This window comes from Macaca thibetana, chromosome 4, assembly GCF_024542745.1.
Source record: "Macaca thibetana thibetana isolate TM-01 chromosome 4, ASM2454274v1, whole genome shotgun sequence".
Classification (NCBI taxonomy): domain Eukaryota; kingdom Metazoa; phylum Chordata; class Mammalia; order Primates; family Cercopithecidae; genus Macaca; species Macaca thibetana.
Genome location: NC_065581.1, coordinates 19,363,610 through 19,384,278, shown reverse-complemented (window position 1 = coordinate 19,384,278; position 20,669 = coordinate 19,363,610). Strand labels below are relative to the sequence as shown.

At 38.7% G+C, this 20,669-nt stretch overlaps 1 pseudogene; it reads right to left on the bottom strand.

The window, feature by feature from the left end:
- Positions 1 to 18,669: 18,669 nt before the first annotated feature.
- LOC126952051 (60S ribosomal protein L5-like) lies at positions 18,670 to 20,087 on the bottom strand (annotated as a pseudogene).
- Positions 20,088 to 20,669: the final 582 nt, after the last annotated feature.

Below are 20,669 nucleotides of genomic sequence, written 5' to 3'. Positions count from 1 at the left end.
ATTGGTGCCAGAAGTGGTCTGAAGAAGCAAATTATAAAGTGGGATTTTGGAGCTAGATTATGTGTAGGCCAACTGTTTCTTGGTCTTTTGGCTAAGATGAAGTGTACTTTATGTATGGACTGGCAGGTAGTGAAGTCTCATCACTGGCGGTAGGTAGAGTGCTCACAGCCCCTGCCATGTGGTAGTTGTGTAGTTGTGAAAACTTTACAATTTTACATTGGGATGCAATGTTGATGGAAGGGAATGCTTGGGCAGATTACAATATTTCAGGCATTTGATAACATGAGGTAATAATAGTGTTATAAAGACAAACGACTCAAATGGCTGTTGCAGAGCACAATTTTTGCTTTGGAGAAAGACAGTGTAAGGTTGAGAGTGATTAATCACCAACTAAAGGCAAAGAGTGAAAGTCAGAGGGTCTCTCTGGTAGCGCATAAATAGACTTACCTCCTATAGCCAGAGGGCAGAATAAGTCAAAGATCAGCCCCAAGACTTAATTATAAGGATAACAAAGCTCTACAAAAGGTTAAATTCTCAACCATGGAAAAGCTGCTTTCTCAAGGTCATGGCCCTTGTTGGGTCAGAGTAGACCCCGAAAAACTTAAATCAAGGCACTCAAAAATATTAAAATCCCAGACACTCATGAAGTCTTGGGGCCAGCAGAAGTGGCCCACCCTTCCCATTAAAAATCTTTTTTCTTGAAGACAATGAGGACACCACTGCCTTGCAGGACAGCAACAACCATGTTAGAGTCTATCCCTCCTCATCTCTTCTTGCCACTAGGCAATAAATTAAGATTAAGTCATTATGTAACATCCTGGGTAGTTCTGGGCTTGGCAAGGAAAAATATATGTATACTCTGAAAGAGCCACTGGACCTAGTTAACATATACCAGCAAGAACTAAAGAGTATCATGGAACTGAATCCTGAGGGTGCTAAATCACAGGATTAGAACAAAAAATTAAATAAGGGAGAGTTTTTATTACTATAATAGCACTTTCCTCTGACACAGAATTAACACCCTGGTAAAATTCCAAGAAATGGTGCTAATACGCTGGTAGGATGGCATGTGGAACTTGGAGATAGCAATAACCCACCCTTAATAAAGTGGGATTCCAGAGCTACCTTGGCACATGATGGAATAACAGATTAAAAGATTCAAAACAGCAGACATGCAAGAGTGGATATGCTATACATAGCCTGCAAATCCGTTAGCCAACTATGCTCTGCAGAAGGGCTCATAGGAGACAACATTCACTGAAGAGGTAAAAAAATGTGCCGATCAGAGGTGTACAGAATTTTTGACTAGTTCCTGTAGGCCAGGGTTGATAGTAGGAAATGTTTCAGAAAGGGGATCCCAGGAAGCAATGAAGCAGATAGGATGCCAAAATGATAAAGTCAAAGGTAGCACTTAACCATCAGCAAAAAGATTGATGCAATCATCTTAATGAATGGTAAGGTTGGAGTGGCAGCTGGGGGGCCTGGACCACAGAAAGTTGTGGAGATTGGATGTAGAACACACCACCCTAGGGAAAGGATAAATGGCGAGTCAACAAGAGTACAGTTCAGTCTACGAAAAGAAATCAATGACAGGCAACAGGGAGCTGAGGGCAGCTTCCTTCATAACAAGTCATTTGCTTAATTTCCACACCTGAACTAGGTTTTAGACTTTTAACCCATTGACTGAGGGAGAGTCTGGATTCCCAGGATGAAGAATTCTGTAAAGCCATGAGAATAATATACCGTAGTGAACTTGCCAGGTCTCCCCTAAAGAGTCCTATAGCCGTTTACTTGGGTAACCATACACTGAAGAAAGGAGAATACTCACACTTTCCAAGGATTGTTCCACACAAAGTTCAGTTTGATGCCAATACTGAGGGATCTGAAGCTTCATCATGGCTTCCCTATTAGAGTCAGGGTATATGAGGGCTGAGTAATAAGTGGAATCCTGACATAGATTGGACTTACAGTTGTCCTGGTGATACCCTGCAAAGATGGAGTGCTATACCTACCTAGTGGTCAATTTCTCCAGTCCTTATGTGTATAATTAGAATAGAGATGGTAGTAGTTGGCAGAACTTGCACATCAGTTCCTTGATCTGTGGGGTTAGAGATACTGTAGAGAGGAAGACCAAGTGGAAGACTCTGAGAATGATCCTTACTCAACAAAGATAATAAATGTTGGGGCAGAGATAGAATAACCTTAAAGACCTAAAGGATGAAGGTTGATGGTATCCATTATATCTCCATTAGTCCACTAGTGCTGAGGGAATGGGCTTGTGTACCAAGAACCATATTAACAGAGATGTTGGGTTTGCATGAATGCAATAGCATGGGCTCCCACTCATTGAAACAGATTTAACACCTTCTACTGCCAGATATCTGACCTACTAGCAGCAGAAACCAGTGCTGAGCACCGTATCTTGAGGAAACCAACCAGTAATTTAGGATTAAGTTGATTACTTTTGGACCTCCTCTACCTTGGAAGAGGCAATCACTAATCTTGACTAAAATTGGCATATGCTCCAGTTATGGATTTTCCTTTCTCAATTTCAGGGCTTCAGCCAACACAACATCAGTAGACTTAAAGAATATTGGATCCACCAGCACAGGAACTAAATAACATCTAATTCAAACCATTCACCCACTTTATAGAAAAAGGAGACATGGTGGTGGGCACATGACCATGGACCTCCTGGTCTTATTATATACTAAGCCATCCAGGAATTGTAGGCATGATAGAATGACAGAACAGCTTTATGCAGGGACAGCTGAGGTGCTAACTGGGAGGTGATACCCTGCAAAGATGGAGTGCTATTCCTTAAGACACCATAATCTCCCTAAATCAGTAGCCCTTAAATGATGCTGTGTCTTCAATAAATAGAATACTTGGGCCCAGGAACTAAGGGCATGGAAGCAAGAGTATGTTTGTTTATGACCACTCCCCAGGCCTCACTTGTGAATTTTTATTTCTCATTGCACGACTGTGGGATTTACAGATTCAGACATGCAGGTTTTCAGAGTGGGATCGTTTTCTCCAGGAGTCCTGTTAAATTTCAAGATGTAACTATTTCCTGGTCTGTCCAGGGTATTCACGCCAAAAGACTAGCAATCAAGAAGAGGTGTCACATGCTGGCAAAGGCAAATGACCCTGATCCTCAGAAAATATAGGGTTGCTGTTATAAAATTGAGGTAATTAAGGATATGCTGGGCATGTGGGTAATCTACAGGTACTTCTTAGCCGAGTTTTGATATTAAAATAATAAAATCAGCAGTCATGGCCTTAGAAAGCATGATAACCAGGGACTCACTTCTCAGGAATGAGTGTCTCTGCTACTCCATCAGGTAAGCCATCATGAGAAGCAGTGGTGCTGGGGAAGGGTGGAAATCTAGGGTCAGAAGAAGAAGAGCATTCTGAGTGATACAGAAATAGAGGACTAGCTGCAGCAGGGAGGGCTATAGTTCAGCTCACTCACAGTCCTCTTACAACTTTCCCCAAGATACAAGGCCATCCAGAATCTTGAAGGAGCTGCTTCTGGATGGGATAAGCTTATTATACAAAGCAAGTTGATCTGAGTGGCATAAGTAGTGGTTTAGAGTGAATGTTGTGGTGAGCTACCCAAATCCCTTCTGGGATTGAGGTGCTCATTTCTCCAGCTGCCAGGAGTGTTAGCATCTGACAGATCACAGTGGAGTCCCTGCCTGGGAAACACCCTTGGCTGATGGGTTGCCATTCTCAAGATTATGCCTGCATCCAATGACTAGTTGTTGGGGGGGGGGTACAAAGGTCTCACTCTCTTTACCTCAATTCAGGATAATGCTGATAGGGCATGTCAGCTTCAGAGCTCCCCATGGGATTAGCTGAGACTTTTCTTGCAGCTGCATCATAGTTCTATCTTTTTCTCCATCCAATTCTGCTTCTTTCACTTTCCTGTAAGTACTTGTCTTGCAAAAACTCCCCAATAAAACTTCTGCAGACAATCTTTACCACAGAGCCTGCTTCTGGATAATCTAACCAAGAAAATTCTGCTATATTTGTCTCTGCTTCCTTTTTACTTTCTTTTCTTATTCTTTTTTTCTCCTTGAAACTAAAGGGAGATAATTTAAACACGTATTTCTTTTTCTCATATGTACAAGGGCACTAATACGCCACATATGTGGTAGCAGCAGTGTAGAGGACTTCAGAATAGGCAGAAGAGTAGGGTCAAGTTACCACAGAAATAACAAACCGTGCATTTATTGAGGGAAATATGAGTTGGAAAAATAGTTTAGGGAACTATACCATTTGAAAAACATTTCTAAATCAGAAATGAAACTTTGGAAGCCTCTGGATACATCCAGACTAGCCTTTTGATCATCATCCATGCTTTAAACTCTTTGTGCTCACCTGCCTGCTCTAAGATAAACAGATGACTGCCAATTGTCAGGGGGTTCCCATAAGAATATTAGTGAGGTTGAGGCTGCTGAGTGCTCAGAAGCATTTACAGTATCTTTCATTGTCTCTCCCCCGCTGCAGCATTTTTATTATTAAAATTTTGTTTTAGTGTCATTTTCCATGCTAGAGTTCAAGGAAAATAAAAGTTAAGATCAGAAGACCCGGTTCTGGCCTGTGTTCTGTTACTATTCTGTTGTGTTGTGGAGCCCTCCCAGCTATAATTTTCACGTCTATAAAATAAGGGCTGTACCTATAACACTGGTTCTTTCAGAATCTGTTAAAAAGCAAGGGGCCCCATCTCTCCTCAGAAAAAAAAATGTGCAGACATTGTTTTATACATATTTATCTCCTCTGAACTCGTCTTGTACATAATCATATCTAAGATGACTTATTGTTCTGATATCTATAAAGCCAAACCTTAAGGTTCTCATTAATTTCTTCTCTGGCTTATAGCTTTCCTACTTTTGCCACTAGACTGGTCAATGATGATTGTTAATGAGGGTGAAGAGTATTTATTGAACGAATACCTGCTGAGGATCAAATATTGAATTACATTCTGGAGTGTAATATTGTGTAAAGTAGGGCTTGATCTTGAAGTAGAAATACTGTGAGTGATATTGAGTAAGTAATTTATTCTAGGAATTAGACCTTACTCAATTGTAGGCACTCATGAAGAAGTCCACAGAAGACTGTTACTGCTATGTCTGGTGGACCCGAAATCATGGCAGGTCAGCAGTTGGGAAGAAAAGCTGGATCTGAAGCAGGTGAAGTGAGGACAAACAGAACTTGTGAAGGCAACCTGGAACGCATGAAATCAACAACGTGCATGAACTGCAGAAGAAGCTACTCTCCTTTGCCATGGAGCTGCAAATGTGGCTGGTCCTGGACTTGGCGAAACTCCGGAGTGGAATCTGGCAGGGCCTAGACAAGCTGTGGGCTCAGCTGCTCTCTCACCATAGCATAAGCCAGAATCAGCAATGATCCTTGTGAGCTACTGCAGCCATTGGTGCCTTACACTGACCTCCAGGGATGAATGGCTGCTGATACACATATGCCTCTGAATCTTGCACAATCCTCGCTTATGCCAACTCCAATGAAAAGCCACACAGGGGATTCTGGTAATTGTATTTCCTGCTAAGCTGACTTGACACAATGTAAGTTTACCATAAACGTGAACAACACATGGTCCTTCCAGCAAGTCTGGGGATGAAGGTTACAAGTAAAAATAAATATATGCAATAAAGGGTATAACGCAGATTCCTTTCTCTAGAGTAGATAGGGCACAAGGAGAGTGGCCAAAACTTCTGGAGAGAAGTGAGATTTTATAGAAGGGAAATCTCTAAGGACATTATAGGCAGAGGAAAATGTGAGAGACAGGAAACCAAAGGTTGATGATCACAGCATTTTTAAAGAACTAAAAATAATTGATAGGGGCTAGAGCCTGGGGACAAAGATGGGAAGAAAAAATCAGAGAAAATATACAAGGACAAGATAATAGAGGGTTTCGTAGGCCACATTAATATGCTAAGAAGTTTGGACCTGATGCTGCTTTATGGTTGTTGATTTGAATTTTATATTGTTATATTTTAAAATTATTTTAATAACTGCAATAAAAGGAAGAACCCCTCACGGATACATAAGAAACCATATTGAAATACACTAAAGATGACCAACGCAATTAATGTGTGCTGCCAAATTCACATCCTTTTGCACAACCCTCAAAATAAAACAACTGTCATTCTATTTAATTTAAAAGAAAAATGCCATGAGTTTTCAAAAGTAGCTATTTAGAAACCTGTTCCTAATTTCAAGTTTTTATCAATGTGAACTAGGGTTGATTTTATTTTTAACTGCTCTAAATTTTAAACCAAACTCAGAAATACAATTGGATATTGAGGCTGATACAAGATTACAATTTTATACACAAGTCTGTTTTCAAAATTTGGTGATAACATCAATATCTCAATGTTCTCATTGACTAAGCTTGTAATAAACTAGTTTGGACTCATCAGATAAATTATTATCATACAATACCAATTGATTTCAACTGTTTAATATGTTGAGCTTCCTTTGCTTTACAGAAGTTTCTCACTGTACAAAATGGGAATTGAAAATAGCTAGCTTAGGTAATGGTGGGTCAATAAGGGATTTTAAGAGCAACATGATATTTCAATTTGAAAAAAAAATACTGATGGTGATGTTATAAAAGAATTGGAGAGAGACAAGTCTGAGGCACTGTTATCATTATTCTGGGGAGAACTGGTCCTATGACTTTAGAAAGTAGCAATGGGAATGGGAATAAGAGAGAATGATGTGGCAGTTATGGAAAAGGTAGGATCTATAGAACCTAGAGGCTATTTGGATGCAGAGAATGAGGAAGGGATTAAAGATGATGGCCTAAGAGACTGAGTTCTTTTGTTGGTGTCTTCATTTTTCTCTACAAGCCCAGCACAGTAGCTCTCACATTAAAAACGTTCAGTAAACATTCTTTGAAGTGTTAAAATACATGCCAAGTAACAGTGCTTTGGTTGGATCACAATGCTTTGAGAAGGCCCACCCAACAGATTTTTATAAACCTACAGCGTTTCCTTTTTTTTTTTTTTTTTTTTTTTCCTTAGGGGGTTTTGTCAAAAGGAAGAACCTAGTTCTAATGATTTTTTTTTTTTTCATGGTGGCTTCTGAATCAAAGGATGCCTTCTACTAAGAAACCTAACTTTAGAAAATCCCTTTTGTCCTATAACTTGGATAGCATCTGAATGGAAAATCCTCTTTTACCTGAAACCCAGTAGGTAGTATTTCAAGTACTGCATCTGGAAAATGATAGAAATGCTTTAACCAGAGTTCCAAGTAAATTTTCTGTACTCTGATATGTAATAGAAATATATAGGAAGGTCAGGCATGGTGGCTCACGCCCGTAATCCCAACACTTTGGGAGGTCAAGGTGGGCAGATCACCCGAGGTCAGGAGATTGAGACCAGTCCGGCCAACATGGAGAAACCCCATATATACTAAAATTACAAAAATCAGCCGGGCGTGATGGTGCACACGCCTGTAATCCCAGCTGCTTGGAGGCTGAGGCAGGAGAATCACTTGAACCTGGGAAGCAGAGTTCGCAATAAGCCAAGATTTTGCCACTGCACTCCAGCCTGGGCGACAGAGCAAGACTCTGTCTCAAAAAAAAATAATATATATATATATATATTTATTTTTATATATTTACATATATCATATGTAATATTTATTTTTATATATGTAGCGAAAAGTATTTATTTTTGAAGCAATTACAGATCACAGGAAGTTGTAAGAAAATGTACAAGGAGGCCCTATGCACCCTTCACTGGGAAATATATTCTAAAAGTATGTAAAAATTCCTAGTTCCAAGGATTTTTTTGATATATATGATATCTAGGTGAGCCAGGGACATTAAGAGGTGAAATAGCAATATTGACATGTCAATGACGCATTAGCTTTTCCCAAGAGCAGATAAGTGTTGCTATGTTTCTAAAGGTGTCCTCTTTGGACCAAAGTCAATGACAAAATCCTCACAAGTGTGTGGAACTTGAGATAGTAAATATATTTCTCTGGTGTTTAATTAACTCTACAGAGCAAAAGGCAAGTAAAATCTAGGAAATTGCAGCAATCACAGCTATTAGAAAGCATCGTTTAAATGCACACATGCATGCACGCATGCATACACACACACGCAAGCAAAATTAATTGCTGACTAGATTTTAAATCTAAAATACGCACAATTTCTCTTGTGCATTGCATTTCTAAATGTCTTGGTCTTTTCACTGGTAAAAATATGAAATATTGAAGAAGAGATTGATCAAATTTTTGGCAAAATTCCTTTCAAATACATGACTGATGTATGGTTTTTTTGTTTGTTTTGTGGTTTTTTTTTTTTTTGCACTCAAATCTTCCTCCAACCTCAAATAGCTTCTTTGTCAGTGTATTTTTGCCCTCGTAGTGTTTTTTTAGCCCTTGCTCTTCTCCCTGTTATTAACCATGAACATATCTCAAACACATGTGAAAGAGTCATATTCAATGCATTTTCTAGGTCAGTAGTGCTGTTTCACCTTCCATTTGTATAGCATTTTACAAGTCCCAATGTGTTGCACATACTTTATCTCATTTCATTAGTCAACAACCCTGTGGAGTAATTAGCATTTTTTAAAATTTAATGACACAGAAAGTTAAGGCTTAGGGTGATGGAGAGATTTACCCCCAAATCAAACAACTAGTTAGTAGCAAAGTCTGGGTTAAGATGCCTGAGTTTCTGCTTTTAAGTTTAGTGATCACTCTTCTCTACCACAGTTATCCATGCTATTTGTAACCAGAATATCCTCAAATTCTCCAGCATTCTGGGACTACTCTCAGTGAATATTTCAGTAAAATGGCTAGATGCCCCAAAGCCCATACTCTGGGAAACTCAGTCTGCCCAAATTTCTCCAAGACTGATTAGGGCTTTTCCTTTGATTCCAGCTACAATTTCCTATTTCTACTGCCTTCAGAACCTCTGCTCTGCTTTGTCTCTTCAACTCAAGTCCTCTTTCTGGAGGTATTGCCAGGGTACTCTGCTCCCACTAGCAGAATGCTAGTGCAATTGACAGGGGCCTCTTCCAAGCTTGACCTGTAGATACTCATGTGTGTGCTCCTCTGTGCTCTTTCCTCCTTCCCAAGGGTTGGAGTGGTTACATATTGGAAATCACATCTTGAGGATGGTGGAGATGACCTCTGACTGGGCTCATGAATAGTTAAGTGGAAGAGAGCCATACCCTGAACTGGGACACCCTAGATCATTATGACAGTGAGAAATACATTTCTATATGCCTTAAATCAATTACTATTGTCTTATCCCAACTAATTCAACCTTCATAACCAAATATTAAATTGAAGTGAATTCCTAACCACAGGTAAAGTTATCTCCCGAAGAGGAATCCTAGCTTTCTCTTAGCCCAACCAGCGTTTTAGATAATATGTTGTGTTCCCATTACCTATTGTAAGATTTTGTAGAATGTTGGAAAAAGCATAGGCTCAGGGTCAGACAGATACGGGTTCAAGTGTGGGTTATGCACTTTTTATGGGCATTGGACATAGTGTCATTGGACAAGTGGCTTAACCTCTTAGCCACAATTTTGTTACTATAAAGATGGGATATTTTCTTAGAATTAAATATAACAGTGTGTATAAAATATGGTATTACAGATTTCCTGATAAATCTGGCACATGGCACACAACCAATAAATAATAGTTATAGTTGTTACTCGTGGAGTACATGTTTTAGGTTTCCCCATGGTAAGAAAAAGAAAAGTAAACATTGTGATTATGTTCCAAATGGGACAAACTGTTGATTATCAGAGATCTCATCTCTAATGTGAGAAATATGATCACACAACTTAGCCTGCTTATTTTCTTGCAAACAGTGGTCTCTTTAAAAAAAATTTTTTTAACCACCTTATGCTCTTTTCTAACTTATTTCTCATGATGACACATTCAGTACTTTACTAGTCCAGGAACTTTTGTTTTCAGCCCTGATACCTTGTTCATAATAAACATTTAAAATTTTTCATCGATCTAAATGCTGTTATAATTAGATGGGAATTGAAAGATCATTTGACTTATTAGTGCCTTCAGTTTTCAGCCTCCAACAGGCAAGATGAAAATTTTTATGGAGGAGGAAAATTGAAATAATTCATGATAAGATGGCACAAATGTAAAAAATGTGATCATTATGTGTTAAACCAGTTAAGGCTGTAATTCAGTTTCTTAACATCTCTTTTCCCCGAAATATATGTTTAGAATATCTATTTTGCTATTTTATAGTAAACACAAAAATGTATTAAAAATTTAAATAACCATAGATCATCTTACCATTCATTATTAACATTTTTGTCTAATTACTTCCATTCTCTTTCTAAACTCTCTCTCTCTGATGTTTTGTTTTAGCTTCATTTCTGTTCTTTTCCAAATGTGAGTTCATACTATTTAGTTTTGCATTTTTCTTATTTCACTAAATATCGTGTAGTAAACATTTTTCCACCCAAGAAACATTTTTAGGTCTCGATTTACATTTCTACTGTTATACAACAGTAGCCATCTAAATTTGTAATGAGAGTCAGAGAAAGTTTTGAATTCCTAAATTTTCTTTTGTGGCAGCCCTTCTGCAGCTGTGAGAAATGCTGCTTTTGTCAAAATCCTCTTGGCTCCTATCACCTGACCCTCATTTATGCTACAGAGCTAGCAGTGCCATTGGCAGGATGGGGAATCCATGCCATTTTCTGGTGCTTACATTCAGGGGTATTCTCTGGAAAATGGACACAGGTAGGGCTTTAGTTCATTGCCACTAGCAGACAGATCTTTAACTTCTCCTTCAAACACTCATATGTAACACAGATGACTTTTATGTCTTTTACCTAAGCTTTGAACTACCTTTTACTATTCCCTTAGACAGCAAGATTTTTTAAAAAAATGTCAAAATACCAAAAATCCTAGACTAGAAGGTAATACTATCAAGAAAGGGTAATAATGACCTCATAATCTGGTGGCACGGGTATTCTGTGGAGACCTGGGACATGACTTAATCCCTGGAAATATCCAAAACCACAGGTTGAAACATTCTTGCAACACGTAGGGTTTTGGAACCCTCTGGGAACATTGAGGACTTCAAGCTAAATATGAACAAGAATATCTTATGGAAGATGAGAGAGTCCTCTATCGCATTGGAGCTAAAAGATGCAGGGCAAGTGTAGAAAGTAGAGGTTTTTGGTTTTTGTTTATTTTTTAGCCTACAGTTTATACCTTCTCTCTCTCTCTCCCCATTAAACACACCAAGAACACTTAATAAATTCATAACGCTGAACTGGCAACCAAATTTGTAGGGAAGGGTGTGGAGTAGGGAGGTGAAAACCAAGGGATTCCATTAGAAATTGCCTCCTGCTACCTCATCCATCTCTTATAGCAAATAATACATGCAGCACTCAGGCTACTGAGGTCTCCAAAGAATGCATGTTTTTGTGTGGTTATAACAAATTAAAAAAATAAATTAAGTCATCAGCTCAGCAGGAAAGTGCTTAAAATCTTGTTTTGTAGTCTTTATTGCTGTTCTGAAATTAAAATAACAAAGAAGCCTTTTCTTGAAATATACATATAATAATTATGTGCATGTAAATTTCTAATGTAGTTTTCCATTTTGTTTTGTTATTGCTTTTGCATACTGAGATGGTGTGGTTGTGTCCCCACCCAAATCTCATCTTGAATTGTAACTCCTACAATTCCCATGTGTCATGGGAGGACCCAGTGAGAGGTAATTGAATCATGGACACAGAACTTTCTCATGCTGTTCTCACAACAGTGAATAAGATGGTTTTTAAAAGAGGAGTTTGCCTGCACAAACTCTCTTTCTCTTTTCCCACTGCCATCCATGTAAGATGTGACTTAATCTTCCTTGTGTTCCTCCATGATTATGGGGCCTCCCCTGCCATGTGAAAATGTAAGTCCAAAAAACTCTTCCTTTTGTAAATTTCCCAGTCTCAGGTATGTCTTTATCAACAGCATGAAAGCAGACTAATATACATACTCAGAAAGTCCCTTCTCTGCCCCTTTTGCTGTCACTCATTGATTCCAAATAGAGAAAAGGTGTAGAACAAACTGGAAGTGTAAACTTGGTGTTCTTTTACATAGAAATAAAGAGATGGACACCCCATCTTTGGCTTTGTGGATTTACATGCCTAAGATGCATGCCTGTTTTTTGCACAAAGACCACCTTGGTTACAACATATAGAGATGAGTTTAACAGAGTTGAGGGCTGAGAGTTTGTAGGATTCGGTGAAAAGGGGTGAGTTGTTACAGCAGAGAGGATGCAGCATCTGCTGATGTATATGTTTCAACATGCAGTATGGTTCATTTAGCCTCCTAGCAATGTCTCTGTGGAGTGTCTCTTCCTTACTTGTGAAGATTGAGGGCATATAGAAGCCAATTTTTAAAATAAGAAGAAAAAAATGAATGTTGAAAACTGTATTATCTTCCCTCTGCCTAAGCATGATTAACCATTTGATCATCTAGGCCTTTATAAACCCTGTTACTGATCCATTTTGACTGGGATAAATCGTTCTATAATGGAAGCATCAGATTTAGAAGATGCTATGTCTTCTAATCCTACTCTAGAGGAGTGTAAATTCGGCATGGACAATTGACAACTATTTTCATAACATTACGGTATTTTGGCGCCAATAACAAACTTAAGAGTTCAAGTCCAATTCAGTCATTTCTCATAGAAGGATGCGGAGGCTCTGAGAAGCATATACCCTGGTTAAAACCCTACCCCCTCACCTCCTGAAACGTTGTTTCTAAACTCCCCACCTGCTGTCTGTCTGTGGAGAACACAGCATAGCAAGATGTGAGTTTAAATCTTTGTAAGAGGTGTTTTAGTTAGTCCTGAGAGGAAATTTCTAGGCAGCAAAAGCCATAAAACATGCGAGAAGTTTACGAAGGATAAATAAGTGCTCTCCTTCTTGTGTGTGAATGTTGGTGTGCTGGTCTGAGTCATTTTCTATTTCAGAAAGACGAACCCATAGGGTTTGCTTGAATTTCAAAATGCTTACAAATACATACATACTTCTGTGTGCACTTAAGTCATCATTATCTAGAATATATTATGTGGTACAAACTTCAAACAAACCATGGACTCTTTTTCTTCTCTTACTATAGAATGGCTGTAGTATCTGAACTTTACTATCTAAAATTCTTGAATATGTTGCGTTTCTTTTAAAATTAAATAATAAACATGACTGTCAGAGATTGGGTAGCAACTAAGAGAAAGGGCCAGGGAAAAATGAGAAATGGTTCTCTCTGCTCTGGCACTGCTTTTAAAAAATATTTCTTGACACCTACTAACCTTGATGATTTTCTTCATTAAAATGGAAGGGTTGGAGTTCATGAAGAATAACTTTAAAGGTACATGGTTCAGATGGCCCCTATGCATATCTATCTGTCCTGTTTTGATACAAGGCACTTTACCATGCTTGTCTATCTTATCATGTTCTATCTTAACCACACACAGTGATGCCCTAAGGGAATTACTGAGCAGCTGCCTTGCAATTGCAGTTTCTCCTTGTCTAGACAAATGGGAAAAAATGTTGAGTGGAACTCGGCAAACATATACCATTAAATAATACAAAGCAAATAAATAGCATAGTAAGACAATAAGTTTTGGAGCCAAAATAAACCTAGAGTTGAATCTTACTTTGTTCCTTATTAGTTATTGAAATCTTGTAAAAATCATCTATCCTTCTTTTTTCAATTTCCAACTTTTATTTTAAGGTCAGGGGTATATATGCAGGATGTGCAGGTTTGTTACATAGGTCAACGTGTGCCATGGTGGTTTGCTGGACAGATCATCCCATCACCTAGGTATTAAGCCCAGCATCCATTAGCTATGCTTCCTGATCCTCTCCCTCTTTCCACTCCAACCCTCCAACAGGCCCCAGCATGTGTTGTTTTCCACCGTACGTCCATGTTTTCTTATTATTCAGTTCCCACTTAGAAGTGAGAACACATTATTTGGTTTTCTGTTCCCATGTTAATTTGCTAAGGGACTTATACTTCTTATGCCTCAGTTTTCTCAGCTGTAAAATGGGGATAATGATTAATGTGAGGATTAAATTGCATAATACATATAAAGTGACTAACATAAAATAGTTTTTTTTTTTTTTTTTGTTTTTTTTTTTTGAGACAGAGTTTTGCTCTTGTTGCCCAGGCTGGAGAGCAGTGACGCAATCTCGGCTCACTGCAATGTCTGCCTCCCAGGTTCAAGTGATTCTCCTGTCTCAGCCTCCTGAGTAGCTGGGATTATAGGCATCCGCCATCATGCCTAGCTAATTTTTTTGTGTTTTCAGTAGAGACGAGGTTTCAACATGTTGGCCAGGATGATCTCAAACTCCGGACCTCAGGTGATCCCCCAACTTCAGCCTCCCAAAGTGCTGGGATTACAGATGTGAGCCACCGTGCCTGGCCTATAAAATAATTTTGAATAAATTTGCAGAGCCTGAGTAAAAATTCTTAGTACTGTGGATGTCTGAAATCCCATGGCTATTCAGACTTGGAGAAGTGATGTAGACAAAATTATCCTCAATGACTTTTGTCCCTTTAGCATTTAAAGGAAGAGATCAGTTACATTGTCTGCAGTACAATCATCATTTCATTTCTTTTTGGCCTGCATAAGTTGCTTTCTGAGCCAGATAACAGTAGAAAACTAGAATCCCATGCTGCCTGGGGCAACACTCTAAATGGTCACTTGGTATCCTCGGAAGCAGACAGGTGACTGTTTGAAAATAGCTTATACTCCCCAATTCACATATAAAACAAAATAAGCTAAGTTTTTACCAAGGTTTGAATAAGGCAATATAGACAACTTCCTTATCATGTCAATATCTTTCTTTCTTCACCAGATAATTGCTTATGCTATAAACTCCTTATGGGAAGACGCTGCTTCTTATTACACAAGGGTAGCATCTAATAAGTACCCATAATCAGATAGTCCTAGACTTTCAGAGTTAAAAGCACCCTGCTTTCCACTCAAGAAGCTCATTCCATGGCTTCTCCAATGGATTGGTTTGTTAGAAGAGTGTAAGTGCCACGTGGTGATGTTGAGCAGCTCTAGTTGTTAGGAAGTACTCTCACATGTCCACTCAAATATTTATCTCCACATAATTATTATCTGCCTACTTATCCCTCTGAAGAAACACTTGCTGAACAACAGAGACCAAAACCAAGAGGGCATGCTAAGCGCCTGTGAGAAATCCTGTCAGCAGCACTAGATTTGGGCCCTGGTTACTGGAACAACATTCAGGGAAACAAAACCTGTTATACTATGTTTGTCTCCTTTGTGTTTAAATCAGCTTGTTCTAGCTGTGGCCATTGCAATGGGTGTTTTTCTTCCAGCCAGTACTTGACTAGAGAAATAATTTACCTCTCATGAGGTAAATGTCTTGAATTACTAAAAAGTTCTTTTGCCTGCAACGAACCCAACTAAGAACAGCTCAATAATGACATTGATTTTCACACAGAATAAGAGATATGGAGGGAGGCAATCCACTGCATCATCTTTAGTGTGCTGGATTTTTATGGCATCATCACTTGATGGCCATCATGTCAAGGAAAAAAGGAGTGGGAGTGAGGAGAGAGCGTTGCTTCCCCTTGTCTGTCCTCTTATCAAGTTAGCAAAAGTTTTCCCACGTGACTCCAGAGACATTATTTTGTATCTTACTGACCAAAAAATGTATTGCCTGCCAAATGTATGGGCAAAGAGACATGACTAATTAACACTTAAACTTCCCACATTCTTAATACAGTTAGGTAAAGAGGAATGGTTTGGAAGTGGGTGTTGAGTTAGTGAGTCAGAAGGATCTGCCACACATCTCAAAGACTATCCTTGATGACATCATCTAAGTACACACTCCCTCATCCGAACTTGCAAACCACTTACAGTCTGTGCATGGACAAGCTCTTGGCTTCTTGATAATATTTGTATATAATTCTCTTGTGTTCCCAACAATTTTATATCTGGGTCATCTCTTTGAGAGCTGCAAATAGGTTTAATACTATCTTAAAATTGTGTGAAATTACAAAATTTTCTAAGAGCTTCCAACCACATGTCAATATTTGCTTTACTGCACGACAAAGATTATTCTTCTATTTTACAGAGAATTTGAAACTCAAAGACATTATATGATTTACCTACTTTGGCATGATTTATACCCAAGACTAGCACTTTTGCATTAAGACTGTTAAGTCAGTGATTTCTCAATGACTTTATATTATAAATTATATACACACATACATACACAGATATAAAAAAAGATCTAAGAAAGCTAAATATCCTTACAACACTATGGCATAGCTATATATAGTTATGCAAGATTGATCTAAAATTGAACGGTCTGCCATCCTAGTTAAAAATTCCTGAAGTCTATCCATGGATAATGTATAGCATGATTACATAAGTTAATATCCAGACTGAATTACTTAAAAATCAGTTATCAATAATTTCTTCAGAACCACAGTAAATTGGAACTTTCTTTGGCAAATAAGGACTTATAGTCAGCCAGGCAATGATTAAAGATTGTATTGTAGAGCCTGGAATTTATCAGGAGATAAGAGACTGGAGAGAAAGGTACAAGGAATACCCAGAATCATAGGATTAATGTTTTTCTGAATGTAAGGAGATGAAGTAAAAGGGCAAGAATTAAGGATATTAAAACATAATACTGAAAGCATATACTTAGTAGTCAAATAAGAAACAAGGTTCATATAACATTGTTTCTTTGGCAACAAAGAAAATGTGAACTTCACTTTCATTAAACTACTACTTTCCATTTTCTTAACATGAAGAAATCAAATAATCTAAGATGGAGCCATCCATAGAGCTTGAGATAGAAAATAGAAGGAGTATGGTTTTTCAGGAAGATTTTTCCTTATGGAGTGCAGTGGTGTGATCTCAGCTCACTGCAACCTCTGCCTCTGGGCTCAAGCAATTCTCCTGCCTCAGCCTCCCGAGTAGCTGGGATAACAGGCGTGGCACCACCATACTGGGTAATTTTTGTATTTTCAGTAGAGATGGGGTTTCATGGTGCTGGCCAGGCTGATCTCAAACTCCTGCCCTCAAGTGATCCGCCCACCTCGGCCTCCCAAAGTTCTGGAATTACAGGCATGAACCACTGTGCCCGGCCGCCACTTGATTTTTTTCTGCTCCCTTCTTTTCTGCTTTTAATCACTCCACATAGTCTGTCACCTGTTTCTAACAATTATGGTGTCTACCATACTCCACATATTATGAAAGAATTGGAACTTTGAAGATCACTCTTAGCAGCTCATTATCTACTAATGATAATGAGGGGAATAATGAATGGACAACAAGGACTGGCAAGGGCCACAGGAAGAGTTTACTGTGGTGTGCATGGGGAATATGTAAAATGACGTGAGGAATAAGTCAAGACCTTGTAGTAGAAAAGAATGTTTTAAACAGTTTTAATTAAGAATTTGACTCCAATTTTGACGTTTGACTGCTGACAGCTTTGAAGTCACACCCATCTTTCATTCCCTTCAGCCCACATTTGGAGAAGCCTATAATAAATTCCAGATATCCCCTTCTTTGGTAATTGTAGGAGTTTCAAATCATGCAAGACCTGCCCATAAAGAGAACCCTCACTGGAGTCCTGCCACCTAACCACAATAAAATCCCCAAGCTGGTCTCCCCTTTCTCACTGTTCAAGCCATTATCAGACCAATTTGGAAAGCCTGTTCTGCTATCCCCAGAAAGCCTTATTATGTGCATTATAAACTTTTTCATACCCTCTTGGTGTGTACATGGCATCATCTGTCTCAATATCGAAACTGAAGTTTTGATGGTGCCATTTTATATCTGCAGAATGGCCAAAACAGCAGCTTTATTGAGGTATAATTTACATACTATAAAATTTACCCATGCTAGTGTATAATTTAATACTTTTTAGTAAAGTTACAGAGTTTTACAACCATCACCAAAATGAATTTTAGAAACATGTTTATCACCCAAAAAGAGCCTCTGCATGTGTTTGTATTCATTCAGTCCCTTCTCCTACCTTAGCCCTAGGTAACCACTAATCTACTTTGTCTCTATAGATTTGCTTCTCCTAGACATTTCATATAAAAGGATCCGTACAAATGTAGTCTTTTGTGCCTACTTTTTTTCTGTTGGCATAACGTTTTGGAGATTATTCCATGTTGTTGCATGTATCTATCAGTCCTTTCCTTTTTCATTATTGAATAATATTCCATTGTAGGGATATACCACATTTTGTTTATCCATTCAGTAGTTGTTGGACATTTGTACTTTTTCCACTTTTTTGTTATTTCCGTGTTATTCACATGAAAATATTGTTATGGGCATGTGCTTTAACTTCTCTTGGGCTGATATCTAGGAATAGAATTGCAGAGTCACTTGGTAAATTTATGTGCTAAACTATTTCCGAAGTTGCTGAACCATTTTACATTCCCACTAGCCATGTATAAACATTCAATTTTCTCCACATTCTAGTTAACCCTTGTCACTGTCTGTATTTTGGATTATGGCTATCTAGTGGGTATGAAATTATATCTCATTGTGATTTGGATGTTCATTTTCCTAATGATTAATGACACTGAGCATCTTTTCATGTGTTTATTGGCATTCTTACATCTTTTTTGGTGAAATATCTATTAAAATATTTTGCTTGGTTTTTTATTTCTTTTTTTTTATTTGTTTAGTCAATAAGTTTATTGTCTTTATCTGAAAAATTCTCACAGAAAATTGTTCGGTTTAGCTCTTGGCGGCCTGCTCCTGAGCTCTGAGGAAGCTTGTCTTCTTTTGAACTACCTGATCTTTCTTCTGGACAAGGGACATTTTCAGATGGTTCCACTTCTTTTTTTAAACTTCTTTCTTGGGCTTCTTCTCATAGACCGGATTATCTTATATAGCAGCATGAGCTTTCTTGTACATCTTCTTCATGTCTGAAGTTATGCTGTTCTTTATGTATTAAGAGAAATGTTTCTTGTAAGCATCTTCATCTTCTTCTGTTAGGTAACACATGTAACCTGCAGTATTTGGATCCATAATGTGCTTTCAAGTACTGCTGCATTAAATTTCTTGCTTTCAGAATCATAAACAGGAAACCGTTTATTATTTTTTTATTTTATTTTATTTTATTTTATTTTTTTGAGACGGAGTCTTGCTGTGTCGCCCAGGCTGGAGTGCAGTGGCCGGATCTCAGCTCATTGCAAGCTCCGCCTCCCGGGTTTTTACGCCATTCTCCTGCCTCAGCCTCCCGAGTAGCTGGGACTACAGGCGCCCACCACCTCGCCCGGCTAGTTTTTTGTATTTTTTAGTAGAGACGGGGTTTCACCGTGTTAGCCAGGATGGTCTCGAACTCCTGACGTCGTGATCCGCCCGTCTCGGCCTCCCAAAGTGCTGGGATTACAGGCTTGAGCCACCGCGCCGGCCCGGAAACCATTTAATATTGTGAGGAATCAACAAATCTCCATCCACAGCTCCTTTCAGGACCCCAAAAAAGTTTATTGGTAGTTCTGGCAAGGCCTGCATCCAAATAGCAGGTAAAGGCACCTGGCTGACCATCAGTGGTTTTTACATTGTGTTCATCTCCAGTCATCTCCACTTGGACTTCTTAGATCTTGTCCATGCCAAACCTAGCAAGAGGCCAGAACAATATGCTATAGCATAATTTGTCAGGTCAACCTTCACACCATATTTTGGCAGTTCACATGCATAAGCTGCATACATTATCATATTCCCTCCTATATGGGCATAAGCAATTTGACAAATGATATCTCTATTTGTTACACAAACTACCACCCTGTACTTAGGCATGGTGTACTTATTTTTATCCTATATCTCCAAGCATTTCTGAGCATAGTAATCAGTTTCACCCTGTTGTTGTCTTCTACATTTCACTTAGTATCTCTTAAAGTAGGCCTTACTCTTGATAACTTTAACAAACCCCATCCTGAGAAACAGAAGCTCATATCTGTGGCTCAACACAGACCCACAGGTCCAGCAACGCTGGGGGTGGAGGGGAGGTGGGGCGGGGAAGGCGGCCTTTTACCTGTTTTTTGTTTTGTTTTGTTTTGTTATGTTTTGTTTTGAGATGGAGTCTTGCTGTGTTGCCCAGGCTGGAGTGCAATTGCTCGATCTCGGCCTACTGCAAGCTCCGCCTCCCAGGTTCACGCCATTCTCCTGCCTCAGCCTCCCCAGTAGTTGGGACTACAGGCACCCGCCACCATGTCCGGCTGTTTTGTATTTTTAGTAGAGACAGGTTTCACCATGTTAGCCAGGATGGTCTCGATTTCTTGACCTCGCGATCCACCTGCCCCAGCCTCCCAAAGTGCAGGGATTATAGGCGTGAGCCACCGTGCCCAGCCTACCTGTTTTAATTGAGTTGTCTTACTAAGTTGTAAATGCTCTTTATATATGTTGAATACAAGTTATTTATCAGATATCTCATTTGCAAATAATTTTTTCCTAGTATATGGCTTGTGTTCTCATTTCTTAGTGATGTCTTCTGAAGTGCAAAAGTTTTAAATTTTGATGAAATCAAATTTACCAATATTTTATTTTATGGATTGTGCTTTTTAGGTGTCATATCTAAGAATGTGCTGCCTAACCCTTTATAGTATTAATATTAACTAATACATTTAGGTTTATA